Source organism: Haemaphysalis longicornis, unplaced genomic scaffold, assembly GCF_048455015.1.
Source record: "Haemaphysalis longicornis isolate Haplotype H1 unplaced genomic scaffold, Haemaphysalis longicornis Haplotype H1 scaffold_4, whole genome shotgun sequence".
Classification (NCBI taxonomy): Eukaryota; Metazoa; Arthropoda; class Arachnida; order Ixodida; family Ixodidae; genus Haemaphysalis; species Haemaphysalis longicornis.
In genome coordinates this window covers 10,381,859-10,400,643 of record NW_027526361.1, presented here as the reverse complement: position 1 = coordinate 10,400,643, position 18,785 = coordinate 10,381,859, and positions in this window count along the sequence as shown.

The window sequence follows — 18,785 nt, the reverse complement described above, 5'->3', positions numbered from 1 at the left end:
AATTAGTCAAAACTTATTAATGCGAAGCTTTCGTGTCCTCACTGATGCCGTTGTGCGCCAATACGCCCTGCAGGAAAACCAACTTTCTCTGACGGCGATGATGAGTGGTCGTGGGTGAAGTGAAAGAAAAAAAAAAAAAAGAAACGCTTCCCGTGGCCGGAATCGAAGATCATCTTGAAGCCAGGATCTATCCGATTGCTCCATGCCAGCACGGGCGAACGCTAAGCAGCAGGTACCGATTCGAGCCGTGCACCCCAAACCCAAACGTTAGGACAGTTGATGTGGGTATTCTAGAGAAGTTGTGCGCACCCTCAGAGTAGCACATATATATGCTCGCAGTGTGGGATTGGCCTCAAAGAATGCATCACGAGAAAGTTTCGCGTTCAACCATCGTCATCGTTAGACGGAAAGGTGCATGATGTTTCTGTAATAATAGGACTAATCTTAAAGGAGGCAAGAAAAGGGAACTGAACAGAGCTATCCGGTCTTGTCAAGCTGTATCTGCAATATATTATAATGCGCGTTTTGTGCGCGCAGAGTTAAGTAAAAAAAGCTGCTTTTTTTCCACCGAAGCCACAACATTGGAGGAAATGTTGAAATAAACTCCGATTTGAGGGTGCCGCTGGTTGAGCGCTGTGGTTAGCGCATGTGGCTGCCGCTCTGGCGACCCGGGTTCAAATGCCACACGAGCCCATTTTATTTTCTCTTTGCATCGGCGGCCATATTGGTACTTTCGTGTTGACGCAGGCGACGACGACTACGGTCACATACAGTCAAACCCGGTTATAGCGAACTGCAATATGCACCACGATTAGTTCGATATATCCAATAGTTCGAAATAGCCGAACCCGCCTATAACGAATTTTTTGTTCGAGTTCGCAATACGCGGGAACCCCCACCCCCCCTCTTTAACCCCCCAGCACCTTCAGGCCCCCTCGTCCTGCCATCCCCGCATGCAGAAACGGACATATTAAAGTATGTCATTGCCATACACAAAACTATCTATTCATTGCAAGCAATAAAGCCACTTTCTGCTGTAACTACCTACTTTCCCAAAAAGCGGTAATTCTTGTTTTCAATGTCATTTTGGCGGCGTCAACTAGCACAGCATTCTCTCCATAAGACATCATTTGGATCAGCTGCAGTCGGCGTCCTTCAATATCGAAGCAATATTGGTGGAGTACATTGACTGCCGAAAGCGCTTCATTAAGCATCGGGCGGCTTTCCCTCGCGACATACTCTGCCTCTTCGGTGCTTCCAGCAGCGCCAGTAGCCATGGCATCGGCGACGGTGTCGGCGTCCGAGGGGCTCACAGGGAAGGCAACGTCGTCGTAGCAACGTTGGCGCAACGTTGGCGAGCTCTTCTCACAGTTCATCGATGCTTCCATCTTGGTCCGGACTGGCTCACTGGGAGGGTTTAATCATGAGAGAGGCGCGTGGGAAACAGTTACGGAAAGTGCCGGGAGTCATATCGCTCCATGGGAGGCTCAATATCTTCATCGCAGCCAGTCAACATCTCAATCGCGCTCCGAGACCATGCATTTTGGGGGCAATTCTAGGCGCGCCGAGTTCGATATATCAGATGTGAACTTCGTTATAAGGAATATGTTTCGCATGCATTTTTGTAACTGAGGTTTTTTTGTTCGATATATAGCATAATTCGCTCTATCCGGGTTCGTTATAATCGGGTTTGACTGTATCGCGTTTGATGAGACACCAATGGCCTTAAAATTCTTGTTGGCAGCGACGCTTTGACTGCTTACTCCTGTGGTTACACCGGTCACACAGGCAGTTAGTTACGCTTGAGCAAACAAACTGGAGGACAGGAGCGTGGTGGTTACAGCCTAATCTCTGTCCAGACTGCGGTGTGACACACCCAGGTCGTCATTGAATAAATTAAAAGAACAACCTTCTAAAAGTGCGCGATAATTTTAAAGCGAAAAGAATAAATTACCGCACGAATGATCTCAAATTTATTGTCGCGAGACAAGAAGACGTTTCACCGTCCATCGCATCACCATGGGTGGTGAAGCGATGTATCTTCAAGACGATGGTCCTCACTGAGCCCGCACAGGCCGCGCACCATGCACACACAGCTTCTTCGACGTCGATGGTTGCGGCCATGGGCGTCGCTCCCCCCCCCCCCCCCCCCCCCTCCCCCTCCCAGGCCACACCAGTACCTGCCCCACCTCTCTGCCCTCTCCCTTCCCTCTGCTATGCAACGGGTTTACCCCCCTCAAGACAAAATCCTGCCGACGCCCGTGGTTGCGACCACAGCGGTATGGGCCCATGCCCTCTTCTTTGTCTTCCCGCGACCATATGTAATATACACGGCTCAGAGTGCGCCGTTTTAAAGCATGCGACCACGCTTCTCTTTCCCCGTACGCAGATCGTGCAGCTGCGCTTCAGGCTCCAGCCGTGAAACGAAGCAAATTCGTCGAAAGTGGTACTTAAGCTGTTTTGACTTTCTTGTTGCCGCGTCTTAGGTTTAATTCTGAACCCCTTCACACCCGCCGCCGTGGCTCAGTGACTAAGGCGTTGTGCTGCTGAGCACGAGGACACGGGTTCGCTTCCCGGCCGCGGCGGTCGCTTTTCTGGTGGAGGCGAAAAGCAAAAACGCCCGTGGGTTCGAGATTTCGGCGCACGTTAAAGATCCCCAGGTGGTCAAAATTAATCCAGAGCCTTCCGCTACGGCGTGCCTCATCACCTGCGTTGCGTTGGCGCGTTAACCCCAACAATCAATTAATCACAATCAATGAACCCCTTCACATGCAGGATTAAAAAAAAATTTCAACCACTCTAAACAGGCGCTTTCCATTGCATTAATTTGATCAGAAGCATTCAACTAAAGGACGTTTTAGGACTATGGGTATGTCCCAAACGTGCTTTACGGGTTACAAAAGCTCTGATCACGTATCTGCAGGACACAGATTTGGATCAATGTCTGTAAATAATTCAATGCCTCTATGCGCATCAAGTTCTTTAACATCATCGCCATCGTCTTCATCACGTCATCAACTGGCGTAGCAAATTTGGCATTTCAGCACGGCTAACATCGCCAGACTTCATTGAAGATCGTTCACTCTCTCACCCTCTCTCTTGCACGTCGGTTGTCGGGCTTTTTGTGGGATTGTTTATGTGTTGATACAACATACTTGAACTTGAAGATTCAACCCGCAATTTCTGCCTTTGAAGAACCGTTATAATACCGGCCGCGGGTGGGTCGAATCCGACGACATGCTTACCTACTTCGGGAACTCCACCAGCTACCTTACGCAAAGCCTTATTTGTGGCATTGGAGTCGTTTGAATTCCAATTTTCAGACCTCAGCGAAGAAAGCTAAAGCAGCACCGTCGGCGAAAAATTCCTCTGCCACCCGGTGGCGGCTGCACACCGGAACAGGTGCCCTTGCGTTGTGAGTATTTCTATGTAACGCTAAAGGCTTTACGGCTGCATGGCGAAGTCTGGGCATTGAACGAGTGGCTCGAACTCCACCAAAACTTTGAACCCTCCAGTATCCCAGTACGTTCAATGGCCTTTGGCCAAGATGCAATTAGACCTTTCTAGCCGTCTTATAAATTGCACCGTGCTTTCGCCGAGTACATGATTAATGAGCTCTGAAACTTTCAGACTGACTTCATATGATACCGGTGTGTGAACGCTATTTACGTTTACGCAGTGTCAGCTTCTACGCTGCGTTTTGGCTTAATTTTTTTACTCGTGGAAGTAAGCTGACAACTTGCGGAAAGCTACACCGAGTAGTAGGTGTTTGCTTGAATCCCTTTGAGGTCCTGCAAATGAAGCTTCACCGTCTGAAAAGGGGGGAAGGGGTAAGGGGGTGTCGTGGCAGAACTTGTTAGTAATAAAATACCTGCATCAGTTGTCGCTAATAGAACGCGAGCACGGAGGCCGAGGGAGCTGTAAAAGGGGAGCAAGCAGGCGGGAAAGAGTTGGAGGAGAAGAGGTCGAGGCCGAAGGGCATGAGGGGAAGACGGGAGGGGAAGGGAAGGAGGACGAGGAAGTGACGTCGGGAGAGGGGAAGGTCATGAGATGTGGAGCAGGGTGAGAGCAAATAGGGTGATGTGAAGGTTAGAGAAAGAGAAGGAAGGGTATGGCGGGAAGCCAGAGCCGAAGATGTATGAGGGGAGAGGGGGAGGAAGAGGCGTTACGGCGCAGGGGCGCCAGGAACGTTATCGTCTTTCGCCGTCATTTGCATCAAAACACGTAGGTACGCGGCTATCCTTTGTAGGGGTATTTTGTTGCTCTTAAACTCATAGTAACACTTACTGTATGCTGTAACGTCTACTAGATACGGGGAGTTGTCGTTTTGTTTTCACTGACCGTGAACGCTAAAAGGGGCAATATAGGCAAAATGAAAGTTTGGCGCATTAAAAAGACTGCTTTGTCTCGGTTACAGCGACACAAATTTTATAGCAAACTTCGAACAAATATGTAGGCATTAAAGAAGAAAAAACAGCCGTGTATCTGCTCCTTTCATTGCAAATGTCGACGAAAGACGATAGTTGATTGGCGTCCCTGCCAAGTAAGGACCTCCATTCTCTTTCCCGCTCACCTCTCATGCTGTTCCTCTCCAGTCTCGTTCCTGCCAAGATAACACGTGAGAGGTTTGCTCAGGTCAATTTAAGTTTACCTCGTTCCACTGCTCCAAGTCGGGTGCCTAGATGTCAGCGCTGCCGTACGGTGGAGACGCGCGTGAATCGAGAGATAGAGAGATGAAACGCTCATTTGAAATTAAAGGTCTTGATTGGGCAAGGGTAGGTTCCCGCCTTGCAGGGCCCCTGTTTCCTCTGCCCCAGTCTTGGCCCTAAAGATCAGATACTTCTGGACCCCAGGGTCAGAGCTGGCCAGAGCTGCCTCCCATAGCTCATATAACTTGGTGTTGGTGTTTACTGAGGGCCATATAGAACGACAACCTCATGATGCATGGAATAGGGTGGATATTTCACCGCACATATTACATGCGTTTGAGAATTTCTCGGGGAACATCTTCGATAGCCTGAGGATGTTGGGATAGGTGTTCGTCTGTATTTGTCTGAGAGACTGATGCTCTGCAGCTGTTAAGCTTTTATCTGGTGGAGGAAAGGGAGCTCTGGCTTTTCTTTGAATGTTGAGTCGCTCGCCGATGGTATTGGGGAGAGGGGTGAGTAAGCTAGGACTACTGGCTGAGCGGTTAATAAGTTCTCGCGCAGCTTGGTCTGCTCTCTCATTACCCTCAAGCTCCTCATGTCCCGGTGTCCAAATGATATTTTGGAACTTAGTGATATTTAGAGGTAAACTTTTTGTGAGCCTTTTGTGGATTCAGCCATTTATAATGTTTTGTACCGCTTTCTTAGAGTCGTAATTATTTGGAGGCTTTTTCCTTGGAATTCTCCATACCATACGTCCAATACAAGGGCGCCAGTTTCGTCCTCCTCTGTGCTGGTGTTCGTTAATGTGAGGCAGTCCCTGATTACTCCTTCTTGTTCGACGATGACTAGGGACGCATTGGTCTTGTCTTAAAAGGCAGCGTCTGTAAATACAACGTTTGGGTTTTTTTCGAGGCACCCCACTACAACGTTTATGGAACCACGTTGCCCTACTCCACGAGCGTTCCAAGCGGAACGTGCAACCTGTCTAGTGAAACCTTTCGTTACTGTTGCCGTTGATTTCTTAATTGCCGCCAGTAGCTATAGTAGCGCGGGCGACAGCAGGCGACTGTTTTCTGCTGTTAATGTCGAATTTCATTTGATATCGCAAAAAACCAAGCATCCATAATTTTTTTTAATAAAGGAACACTGCAAATATCACTTATGTATTGATTTTGCCTTATATTTGCGTAGTATCTTGTTCTTGTTCGACAATGTTGATAAGTATGAACATTGACACCGAACTTGTACGTTTAGATTTGGCTGTGGGTATATAAGTCTATTGCGAAGCTTTAGTTTCACATTGGCCGACTGGCTTAACCGACTGGCTTAAATATTCTTGAAGCGAATGTTTTTGTACCATTGTTTCCCTCGCATGTTAATCTTTTGGTTGTAAGCAACTCTAAATTGTTTGTATGTTAATATTTTGTCTGCAATCAACTTGAAACTGTTTGCGTGTTTCTGTAAGTGTCTGTAACAGACAGACAGACAGGCAGGCAGGCAGGCAGGCAGGCAGGCGGACGGACGGACGGACGGACGGACAGACAGACCAAAATCTCCGCGTTTAAGTAGCTCAAGAAAGACAATCGTCTTTAAAATGAAGCAGTGGTCACCCCCCATTCAGCCACTGACCGGTGACGTCTCTATGACGTCACAGCATCTTGCTTGTTTCTTAATGGCGGCCGCCGACCAACGCCGCCATTAAGAAACGAGCGGGATGCGAGCGGCGCGGCAAAGGCCGTCCGTGGGGCGAGGACGCACGGTGGGTCGAGCTGTATCGCGTGCCGCCGCGTGCGACTCACTAAACACAAAGACTGAGGTGTCAGGGTGTTCGACATTGATGGCGCATTCGAGAGCTCTGGTTAGTGCAAAGTTTTCCGCGGCCGTACAAACGGCAGTTATCGTGAGAGGTCGGCGTCGAGAGTGTGAAAGGAATAGACTAGTTAGAAGTAACCCAAGCAAGTTTGCAGTACGGAAAGCCGCCAAGGCTAACCACTTTTCTTGCATACTGACTAATGCAATAATCCGGGCAACGTAGCGTTAACTGACAAAACTTCCCGACGGCGCGTGATGTTGAACAGAGCCCCTCCAACGCGGATAAAATGTTCTATCGGTACCACATGAGTGTGTTTTTGGGCTCAACTTCTTGTAAGAGGCCTTATGAGCTGAATATCTTTAAACATGAGTCGTGGTGAGTTCATCGAATGACAAAATAACGAGAAGGGTGAACCCGTAGTCGAAGAGCAGCAAACGTCTGAAAGAAGGCGTAAAACTGATGTGGGGGTCTGCTCGCTCAAAAGATCACAGTTTAAAAGACCTCGGAAGTTGAAAGAGGCGGGATAAAAATCGCGGTTCTGAAAAGCAAACCCAATCACTCCCCTTGCAAAGTTAGCGAGTCAGGTCATGTTTGGCGAATGATGGCCGGATTGTATCGTGTTTCCTTGTCGTCTTACCGTCCAAAGCTGCTGGCAACCCAGCTGTCGACTCCCATCGTCTTATTAAAAATACAAAACTCAATTACGGGAAGAAGTCGTGTTGCTTTAAAGGCTCACGAAAAAAAATAACGAAAGTAAAAACGATAGTGCGGTCAGGCACAGATAATTCTCAATTATTAGTAGAAAGTCGAACGAAATTGGCGAATAACAGGGAGCCATTGAATATCGCTGGCAACGCAACTTTCCAATTTATAATTAAATTTGAGGCAGCAGAAAAAAAAACATCTCCAGGATCAATGTAATCGTGTAAGCGGAAACTTCAAACGATCTTCGGCCAGACTTCGTAATTTCTTTAGTAATCCTGTCCCGAAAACGCCTGAAAGAAAGAAAGAAAGGAAGAGGGAAAAAAAGGAAGAAGTAAACGTTGAATTTGGCTTGCCCGAATGACGCACTATGCTCGAAAAATACTAGCTGGATTCGTGGTTTGTAGGCCTACGTTCTTCTATACCGCACGTTCTATTTTTTTTTTTTTTTGCAATCGGAAGCAGATGGTTAATTTCGCAGTAACATTATTCGGATCGTTTTATATCGAGTGGGCGTAGAATAAGCGGATCACGCACGGCGGACTCCTTTCTAGCAGCTCAAATGGGCTGAGCTGTGGGCGATGTTCTCGTTCCATGCCGCTCCAGTGTCAGCTTTATCATAAATCTGATAATGTACGCGCGGTAACGATATAACTGAGTAATGGAGAAGGATAGTATCTCGATGTGCAAGCTCACTTTGTTCCTTTCTCTCTCAAAGTAAAATAAAGAGGGAAGCGCGAATAGGTTTGCGTTGGTTGTTTATTGTCTACTTTCTTAATTAGTAAATTTTCATGAACGTAAGCGCCAACTTTTCTTCCTTTCCCTTTATCGGGAAAAAATTTTGCCATCCAAGTGAACAAGCGGTTCCATTCGCTCGTGGCGAAAGTTGGCGCGAAGCTTTAATCTTTTAAAATAGGTTTAGGTCTAATTATACAATTCTGCCGTGACCTCGAAGCTGGTCGAGTAGGCATAAATGTATTGCGTCAGCAAAGTGCTTATTTCTGAAATTATTTGCAGGAATAATCTAACTGAGTTCTCACTTTGCTTGTTATATTATTGTTAAAGATTACGCAGCATTTTATTCTCTTCTTTCTTCCTCTGTATTTCTTTCGCGGCTCGTGGCCTAGAATTCTTTTAAAAATAGCGCAGTGTTGTCCACCATCGTTGACGCAGACAACTGTTTCCACATACGTGGTCATCAATTTGACATTATTTGTGTTTTGTACCGCTCACACAGGGTCAAGGACCTTGTTGCAAAGGTCCTTAGCAGGAAAAGTCGCCACACCCGCCGCGGTGGCTCAGTGGCTAAGGCGTTGCGCTGCTGAGCACGAGGTCGCGGGTTCGATTCCCGGCCGCGGCGGTCGCTTTTCTGATGGAGGCGAAAAGCAAAAACGCCCGTGTGTACGAGATTTCGGCGCTCGTTAAACATCTCCAGGTGGTCAAAATTAATCCGGAGCCCTCCACTACGGCGCGCCTCATCGCCTGCGTTGCGTCGGCGCGTTAAACCTCACAATCAATCAATCAAGAACAAGGCCCATTTCGATTTGTGCCGGTAAGTAGCGCTGTACGTTGGTGTATTTGAGTGACTGATTCGTTGGCACCAATTCTAGACTTTGCCACATCAGCGTCGTTTGCCTAAAAGGTTGTTCTCTTCTGTTTGTTCAGTTTATCTCGACGGCTGAAATGAAAGATTACATAAAACCGTCTTTTTAATAGTGGAGCATCGGAAGTTCCCGGAAATAGTATATAAAATCACCAATGCTCGAAGGAGCCAGGAAGTTGACAAGTCGCCATGATGAAATTTCCGTCGCCACGAGTCTCGAAAAGTCGCCACTTTGGCGAGAAATCGCCAGACCTGGCAACCCTGGTCAAGGACTTTGTTTTAAACATGGAGGGGAAAAAGCTTTCCTCCATGGTTTCAAAGGTGGCAGCATCTTGGTAATAGGTAAATAAAAGTGGACACTTCGCTTGATTAGGAGCGAAATGACAACCTCAGTGGTGCTCATATCCTAGAGGTAATATTCTTGATATAAACTTGTTACCCCAGGCGAGTGTATATTGTTCGTGTTTTTACGATTTTCACCGCACGAAAACAAAGACGGCGAAATTACACACCGAAAAAGCAAGTCATAAAAAAAACTGTATGAAGCTATAGACGTGCAAATTTTTAAAACATTCTGACTTTTCGGATTCCCCAAAATTAGCCGGATAAACCCTACGCCCAATCATACGCACCCGCACACGCACACACACACTGCAGGCACACATACACGCCACCCTGCCTCTCTCTGCCTGACCTAATGGGCAGGTTTTAATAGTAATAGACGATTACTTATACTCCCTAATGCGAAATTTGTGCGAAGCGCGAACTGCAGTCTTCTCGATCTCGGCGCATACCTGCTGCGTCTCAGGAAGTAATCGCGTGATCAGAAAACGCACGGCGCTCACCGCGCGTTCGCTCCCGCCGTGGCCGCCGCCGAGCATGTTGTTGCAAATTGTGTTTGAACTTCCCGCGTAAATGTCACGTGGTTCGGATGAACTGCGAACGGCGGAGGAGCGTCTGGCGAAAGTGTGAGGGGAGGCAGTGAGAGAGATGACGCCACAGCACTGCGTGCCCCACCCCCTCACACGTTCGCCAGACGCTCCTCCCCCGCTTTCTTTCTGCCTTTGGTGTCTCGTTCGCTGTCTCGGTAACGCGGACATCGCCGCCGCCGCCACTGCCAAACCACGGTACCAGGCGCCTAAGTGCTGCACACTAAAAACTACCTACTGAGGTTCTGCCTCTGCGTATGGCGCAGAGGCAGAGGCCCCGCGCCATACGCGCAGTAGCGGCGGGATACGGAATAATATATATCCACCAGGGTTTGCCTTATTGGGCTCAGAAAAGCGTTTTTCAGTTCACCTAAAAAAAGCTTATCGCCGGCAGGGAAACGAACCCGTGTCTTTGTGTTCGGCAGGGCATCCTCTGAGCCAGTAAGCGTCCACGGCGTGTCATTCGTACAGATGCGGCTCGACCACGCCGCTATAGTTAGTAGGAACTTTGGTGTCACACGCAGCATGTTTGCAAAAGGGATGCTTACTATTTTATAGCGATAGGCGCCTTTTTTATTTTTTAATAATAGCAAGTTTTCATTTGTTCCTAGCGAATACAATACGCGGTGATAACACGCAAAAGAAGTACCCAAAGCAAACACTGCAGTGGGACCTCTGGTGACTTTTACGCCATCCACCATGGTGTTGGTAACGCAGGCACGAGCGGTTCTGTGGCGGCAGAAGGAACTGCGCGGGAAGCGCCCCGCAAGTGCCCGGGGTGTCTCCGTGGACAGCGAAGCTACCTATGGCGGCAGAGTGGCAACAAGGGAACCATACAAGAGTGCACTGCGCTGGCGCGGCTTAACGGACACTGCCCATTCATTCAGTGCACCTTTAATAAGTGGATTTAGAAGTGCCTAGCACTTTACACGTCGGACACTCCGCCTACGCGCTACTCTTTGAGGGCTTGACTCAGAATTGGGAAGACTGAGAAATGTGGGAGGGGCTTTGTACAACGGCTCACAGTCCTGTCTGAACGACAAATCAATATCCGTAACGAAACCATGGCTAGCCTGATTTTATATGTACGCAACCCTGTTTGCTCGTACGCTTTGGTAAGCACCAGCCGCTCCACTGCGCTGCATGTTAGTCGGGGAACGGCTAAGATACCCTCCGAACCGGGAGAGCAGTAGCGCTTCCCACAGAGGGTGCCAGCAGCATGCAGGCAACATGGGACCTCGTTGCAAGTGAGTTCCGCATATCGCACGCATTGAATGCGCCGGTCACAGGCCAGATGATCTTCTGAATATTTTTATGATGCTGCGGGCACCTGAAGGTGTCCTCAGGTGATGGTGAAGGTTTCATGTAAAGGATGTAAGGCGCACTGATGTTGTTGCGGCGACATTCCGACAGAAAGAACCGGCAAAGGATCGTAAGAAAAATTCGGTGACTAAAGCTTATGGGGTTTTTATTGCTTCTAACTGGCAAGCAGTGTAACGCACGAGTTCGCTATCGCCAGCCAGCTTTCACATAGCTCCCACTCTATTGGGCGTAGCAGGAAGAGCTGTGGGTCGGGCCAAGGGGCACAGGGTAGATCTGTGACTTTAGTTACCCCAGAGACGAAGGAAAAGGAAACCACACACACACGCGCACCCACGCACACGCACGCGCACGCGCACACACACGCGTGCATGCAAAACACGCAACGCACACACACGCACACACGCACGCTCGTACGCACATAACACCAAGCCACAGCGAGGGAGTTATTTCGTTCAGGGTTAAGAGGAGCACGCATACGTAGACACTGTTAAAACAAAAACAAGCAAGTAGCTTTTCTCGCGCAGTACGCCGGCTCCCCGCGCTCAGGCCGGTGCGTACACGGCGCACGACGAACAAGGCAAACAGGGTCGGTCCTCAAGGTCAAAGTGGGGGCGAGTTCGTTAAGCTACTACGACCGAGATGACCCGCACATATCCATTAGGAAGAGAGCAGGGAGTCCCACCTTTCCGACACCAAGGGCAAGGAGAGATATTCCTAGAAGTGGCGCATCTGTGAAGTAGGGAGAGGGCGAAAATAAATGCACGCTGCCGCTCCGAGATGGGCTCCCACTTCCGGCCAAAGTGCCTAGTCTATCTGCTGCTAATTAGCGGGCTACCGCAAGCTCCACGGCGGGGGATAAGCATTATCCCCGCACGCTTTCCAGCAAAACAGGGTTGTGCGATGCAACCCTCTCAGACTGGAGTCTTAGGAGAAGCAAATAAGAAATGAAAGAGAGCGCAACATTAAGCTATCAAGTTTGTACGAGAAGCTGTGATGGACGAAGGTGGCTCCAGAAGTTGGTAGGAGGCTGCTTGGAACGACAGTAACGCCCATTGCATCGATCCTAGCAGCAGTGGAATCCGACAATTAAGGACCTGCTCCCGAACGTACATGAGGTTCTTGGTGCATTTAAAAGTGAAATGAGTGCGAATTTGATTGATTGTAGGGTTTAACGCGCCGACGCAACGCAGGCGATGAGGCGCGCCGTAGTGGAGGGCTCCGGATTACTTTTGACCACCTGGGGATCTATAACGTGCGCCGAAATCTCGTACACACGGGCGTTTTTTCTTTTCGCCTCCATCAGAAAAGCGGCCGCCGCGACCGGGAATCGAACCCGCACTCTAGTGCTCAGCAGCGCAAAATGAGTGCGAATCTGCCAGCAACATGGTTGTGAAACAAATTAGCTACGCTAGGGAAAAGACCCAGACGCAAAAGAGTTTGCTACGACCAATACACTTTGATGCTAATTGTCTGGATGCAAGGTGCAGAGACAAGCATCTTTCTGAGTGGATTTCCGCCATCCCTGGACAAATGATGGCAGAAATTTTGGGCAGCCAACGTTTCAAGGCTATAGTATAGCCGGCGGCTGATATTTTGGAACAGCCGAAGTTCGTAGGGTATAGTCCACTCGATGGCGGAAATTTTGGACAGGGACAGATGGTGGCAGATTATGACAGATAATTCCGCCTTTCAACTTTGGCTCCCGAAAAATGTCCGCCATCGGTTGGTCTTTAGCCTCGGCATCTTCACTGTCCCAAATTTTCCCCCATCGGCCGGACTTTCGCTGAGTACTTTCCATATAGTACCTCTAAATTTCCGCCATTGGCGGCACTGTAGCCCTGAAAGTTTGGCTGCTACAAAATTTTAGCTATCGGCTTGTCTATAGGTTTTGCACTTTGGCTGCCCAAAAATTTCTGCCATTGGCTGGAAATTGGACTTGGACGTTTAGCTGCCCGAAAATTTCTACCATTGACTCGACTATAGCCTTGGCACTTTGACCTACTCAAACTTTGGAAATTTTGGCAATCGGCTGGAGTGTAACCTTGAACTCCAGCTGCATTAAAATGTCCGCCATCGGCTCGACTATGGCCTTAGAACTTTAACTGCCCCAAAATTTCTGCCATCGGCTGGTGAATAGCCTTATTACTTTCACTGCCCCAGAATGTCCGCCAGTGGCTAAAATATACTCTTAGTGTTTTCACTGCCCCAAAATTCCCGCCATCGGCGCGGAACTTTGGCTGCTTCAAAATTTACGCCATAACTCACCATAACTCGCCGCCGTTGGCAATGCGATACACTTGTCATTTTTCCTGCCATAACTCACCGCCGAAGGCAAGGGTACATCCTTGTCATTTTCTCAGCCATAACTCGCTACAGAAGGTTGTGGGGAGCGCCTTGGCACGAAACCTTCTGGCCTAGAGGGTGTTGCCCAGAGCCCCACGCCGCGAGCTCCCTTCCCTTGCCCTCCTCGCCTGCCGTGCGGCTACCGGGCCGCGGGACCTGGGGACGTCGGGGCCCGAGAGATGGCGCTGGCGGACACGGGGCAGCGGGCAGTGTGGTGAAGGAGCGGGTGGTGGTGAGGAAGAACCGCGCGCGGGGACTGAGACTCGGGGGACAGAGTGTTTTGGTGTGTGCGTGTGTATGCCCGGGGCGGACGAGGATGTGAGTAAAGAGTTCTTTCACGCAACCGCAGTGTGCCTCATTCCTTGGCATGACGTAGAGAGCAGGCCCACAAGGTAAGGCTATACCCTTCCCGCAGTGGCTTGTGCCACTGCTCCCGCACGCAGCAGAAAAAAAAAACACCGGCGTGCGTCTTCTGCTCAGTTGCAATCCGATTTTCAACGGTGGTGTCAGCAGATAGGTTATTAATCACACTCACGTTGGAGTCGAGGCATTACTTTGCGTTCGAAGGGGTAGAGTTTGGAACGTCCCACACAAATCACGTGCAAGTACCGCCATCCCGCAGAGCCCGACGTAACCAGTGACGACGCACTCACAGGTTTGCCTGCATGCGTGCCTCACCAGTGGATACAGCCTATACGCTTGTCAATTTTCCTGTCATAACTCGCCTATGAATGCTACGCTGTACAAATGCCAAACTCGCCGCCGAAGGCACACTTTGCCGTTTCATCAGCCCTAGCTCGTTGCCGAATATGGCCGCGAGGCCCACCACTGGAGAGGCCGGCGCTGCGATCATTTTGACGTCACTTGTAGGATCACCGTTCCTATCTTGCTGCGTAGTTGGCTTGCAGCGCGTGACACTTCGCTTAGGAAGCGCGTTCTAAAAGTATTTTCGTGTTAATTTACTTCGTCTGAAGTTAATTCGCAGTGTGTCAAGCGCAGTTCGACATAATGGTGACTGTTAACCGTATCAACTGTGGTAGATTATCCGCAAGCACCATCCGCAAACACTATCCGCAAACATCCGCAAACAGCCGCTGCTTACGCTGCAAAGCGTAAGCAGCGGCTTGTTTCCCCGATTAACAATGTGGGCTACGAAGATCGCCCAGTGAAGTTTCTAGAGTTCCCTTGTTTGCAAGAAATATATAAAGCAGGAAATCGTGAAGCGTTAACAGCTCGCAGAAGCACACGCACCCGCCGTGCCTGCCCGCACAGCCGACGGTGCGGCTCGAACCGACGCAGGTCGCGGCAGCAACAACTTGTCGCCGCTTTTTAAAATCACACAAGTCGTGGAAAAGAAGTTCCAGATTGGTGAAAGTGGATGTTAGTGTGATGAAAAATTCTGATAGGTAGTGTCATCAGCTGTGGTTTTCAAAGCGATGCTCAAATATCTGCCGCGATTTACGCCGACTGGCCGCGGAGGTCGGTCCCGGCAGCGCCGGCGCGTTCACGCACGGTGCGGCGAGCGGCCGAGAGGCCGTGCAGGTATCTTGATTGTCGATCGCATCAACGGAAACGCGGGGAAACGTTCTGTTAGGGACTGTCACTCGAAACTCTAACGGCGATGAAATATCTGCGGCGACGCCGAGCCTAAAGTTCCCAACATCCGATTACGTGCATCCGAAGCCGGCTGCGAGCTGTTCGCGAAGGCCCTCCCGTCGCGCACGCGCGTGTTGCGTTTGGGTTCCTCTAACTTCTTGGGGGGCCCCAACGCTCGGTTCTCCTATTCTAAATATCCCCATTACCCGAAATAATTGACGACGTGTTTCGCCTCGGTATACGCAGCCTCGGCTTCTGTGAGCCGTCGTGAGTTTCGAAATTGATGCTTGAGAAATGCCGGATTACTGTAAACATACAAAACACGCTGCATTATGAATTACCACACCGAGCACCTAGTAAAAACTAAATATAGCCTTGTCCGAACCCGCTCGAAGGCGTTAAAAACTCGCGTTCATGCATTGCGGACAAGTCGCGAAAAGTAAACATCAGCCGTGCAGAGTACAGGCTACGGCAGTGATCGTTAATCAAATCCGGGCATGACTATAAAAACATCGTAGGGGAAATAGGCACTCATTAAGCCAAACTACAGACCATAACAATACTTTTAAGCATGTGTGGCGAAGCAATCTGATCACCGTTCTCGCGTCATTCATTTCCCAGGCATTGGATTGGATTGGGAAAACTTTTGTGGGGCCTGCGAATGAACTCCTATTGCTAGGTCTTCATGACTTGGCCGGAGTCATCACCGCAGATGTAGCCAACCCGGCTAGGGGTCCTCCGCTCCCCGTCACCGGGTCGCCGGGGTCCTCCTGCCTGGCCAGCGCCACGAGGACTCACTGGACAGACAGCCTGTAGTTGAAGATTTTGAATACGAGCAGTTCGCGCGGTGAGATCATCATAAGTGAGCGACGCGTTTCCGTCGCTGTTACAAGGTGTTTGCTTGTACACACATGTCCCGTCACAAGTATTTTATAATGAATTTACAGCGTACTTTTCTCGGCATCAGTTGCATTGTCCTTGGCGTTAGCTGGCTGCGTATGCAAGAGCTGTGGGTCGCGATGGTAACAACTACCTAAACGCGGCGGTGTCGCCGGAAACAAGCGAGTCGCTGATTGCTTGCCCGAATTATTTGGTTTACAGACAAATTTTTTGGTAATTTGCATCAAATCCACAAGGAGCGGGCGAGACGGTGGCCACAACAAAAAAACACGCTTCCGCACGCGCACGGGAATGGTGTGTTGTAGCAAACGACAACACGATTCGGCGTCCTACAAGTGACGTCACTCGTAGGTGGCGCCACGGTATGTCCTCGAGGCCAATACTTGTCACTTTCCATTTTACCTGTCATAAGTCTCCGCGAAGACAATGCATACCTTTGCCATTTTCCCAGCCATAACTCGCCACCGGTGGCGAGTGTAACCATGGGGTCTAGAGAGCCTAACTACATGGGGTGAGGAGGGAGGGAGGGATATGTTTTTAATGATGAAGAGAAGTCAGCCTGGTAGCGAGCGTGGCTTGCTACTCCATATGAACATGAGAGGGGGAAATGAGCGAAACAAGGGAAGGCACAAAAACACGCACAAACACAAACAAGTGCAGATAAGCACACAGAAACTGACAGAAGCAGGAGCACACACACAGCACACGCACAGGAGTAAAGTTAAGGAAAACGTTCACAGAATTTCGTTCAGGCCGGAGTCACGGAGAAATTACACCAATGCCCTTGTAGTCCGTGCCACCAAGGCAGCTGAGTGCCATGGACCAATGGCATCGCTTCGTTTCAGGCGTGCATCAGCACGCAGTCCCAAAGTTATCTTCATGGTTGGCCATGGGGTATAAAAACGGGGACTCGCTCAGTACCCTCACAAACACTGCATGCGTGACAGTGAGGGGAGGCAAGTCGGCGCGTCTTGCACAAGCAGTGGTTTGTGGAAGCCACGTTGAGGCGAATTTGATTTATTTCGGTAGGTATCATGAGTAATTGGAAGTCTCAGTTGTAATAGAAATTAACGAAGCCACCGCTCCAAAGACGCTCATGTGTAACTTCGCGAAATGAGCGGTGAGGGATAACAATGATAAGGGTCTCTGTGAAGATGTACTTCTGACAAAAGTGTATAGCGATAATAGGCTGTCCAACGAATTTCGTATTGAGAACGCTAAAGAAAACAAGCACAGCTATGAGTACCACTATGGTAACAAAAAACAAACTTTTACAACCACTCCGCTAATCGTTCCAGGCGAAAAATGGGTTCGCGGTCTGGATGCATGGATACAATTAGCAGCAGCTACGGAAAATCGGTGAGGAGCCTTCAAGAACCAAAGATAAAAATAAAGAGCACCGCTTTCTTTTGCGGGAGCCTACCTCAATGCACCCCCTTGTACGTTGTTGAATTTCCAGAATAGCCCCGTAATGAACATGCGACGGTTATTAGCCTGCCCAAGTGAAGAGCGAATCACTAAAAGAGTGTTGCCGTGCCATCTGTCAGAACGTTTATTGTCTTTGCGCAGACACTGTTAGCCCGGCAGCCTCCTAAACGCTGCTGCTCCAGAATTTTAGATGAGTACCCCGCTGGCAGCGTTGCTGCATCTACGCAATAAGGCTACGAGAATTTCATTGTTCTCCCTTTAGGGCCTCCGCGAGTTAGACAGGCAATTAGAACTCACGCCAACGGCAGGGATCTTACTTTCTTGTTTTTTGCGGTCCCGATCAGCTCTGTGCCAACGGCGTCCGCGCACTTCTATTATGAGTTTCTAAAGAGGCGCCGCTAGTTCTGCCAGTAAAGCTAATTTGTGTACAGGCACACGAATGTGTCAGCCCAGCGTTGACGAGTTAGAAGTGTGGTTTCACCAGATGTGATGGACTTCTTGCGTGCTCGTAATTTCGAAGGTACGCAAACGGCGTGGTGGTGTAATTTTTGCTAGCTTTTACACCGCTAAGCTCCTTTTCGCATTGCTTCACGTTTGCTCGTTATTTTTCACAGCGAAGCTGTTCACCTCTGGCCCCTGTACGGTGTCCCGCATGCATTTCCAACGGGAGGGGGACACGTGTGGGACACTTACTGCGCACAATGCGTTCGCAAACAGTAACGACCAACTAACTGGGTTTTGCAATCCGCGGCCGCTCCGTCGGCACGAACATACTCGTGGCGCGGCGTATCACTGCGTGAATGCAGGTGTCCGTGGTTCGGATAGATTTGCCAATGCCTTCGACCGCGTCTCGCATAGTTTTGGGGAGAAACCTATAAACGACGCGTAGAGGGAAACAGCCAGCATCCGACGTCCTCAACAGAAAAACGGCTCCTTCATGAGACGCGTACATTGCACGAGGTGTTGTTTTATAGCACGCGGTGTTCTAAAACGAACATTATTTGCAGAGACCTTTACCAGGAACAGCGGTACGTGTATGGCAGGTTGCATTCTGGCTACGTTGACACTGCACAAAGGCGTTCTGGAGCCTGGCGTTTTTTAGTTATCTGGGATAAACCAAGCCCGTTAGGAGAGGGCCCCACTGAACAGTGTAATTTTCGAAAGCCGTGGCTCGTTTGTTGTTATGCCGATGTAGTAGTAACCTTTGTTTTTCCTGATTTCCCGCCCTTAAAATATGGAACGCTGCGGACATATTTGGTTGGTTGTACGCTCAATACTTGTACAAATTAATACTAAATAACCTCAAAACTAACAAATCATTTATTCCACTCCCGTGTACACCGAACTACTTCAGAGTGCGATAAAGAAGCCTTAGGAATCCAGCGAACATTGTTCGCCACAATTTGTTTGGCAAGCGAACAAGCTTACCCCAGACCGCACGAAAGTCGGGGTCGTATCAGACGAACTGATGCTTTTTTAAATTTTTTGAGTGCTGGTGA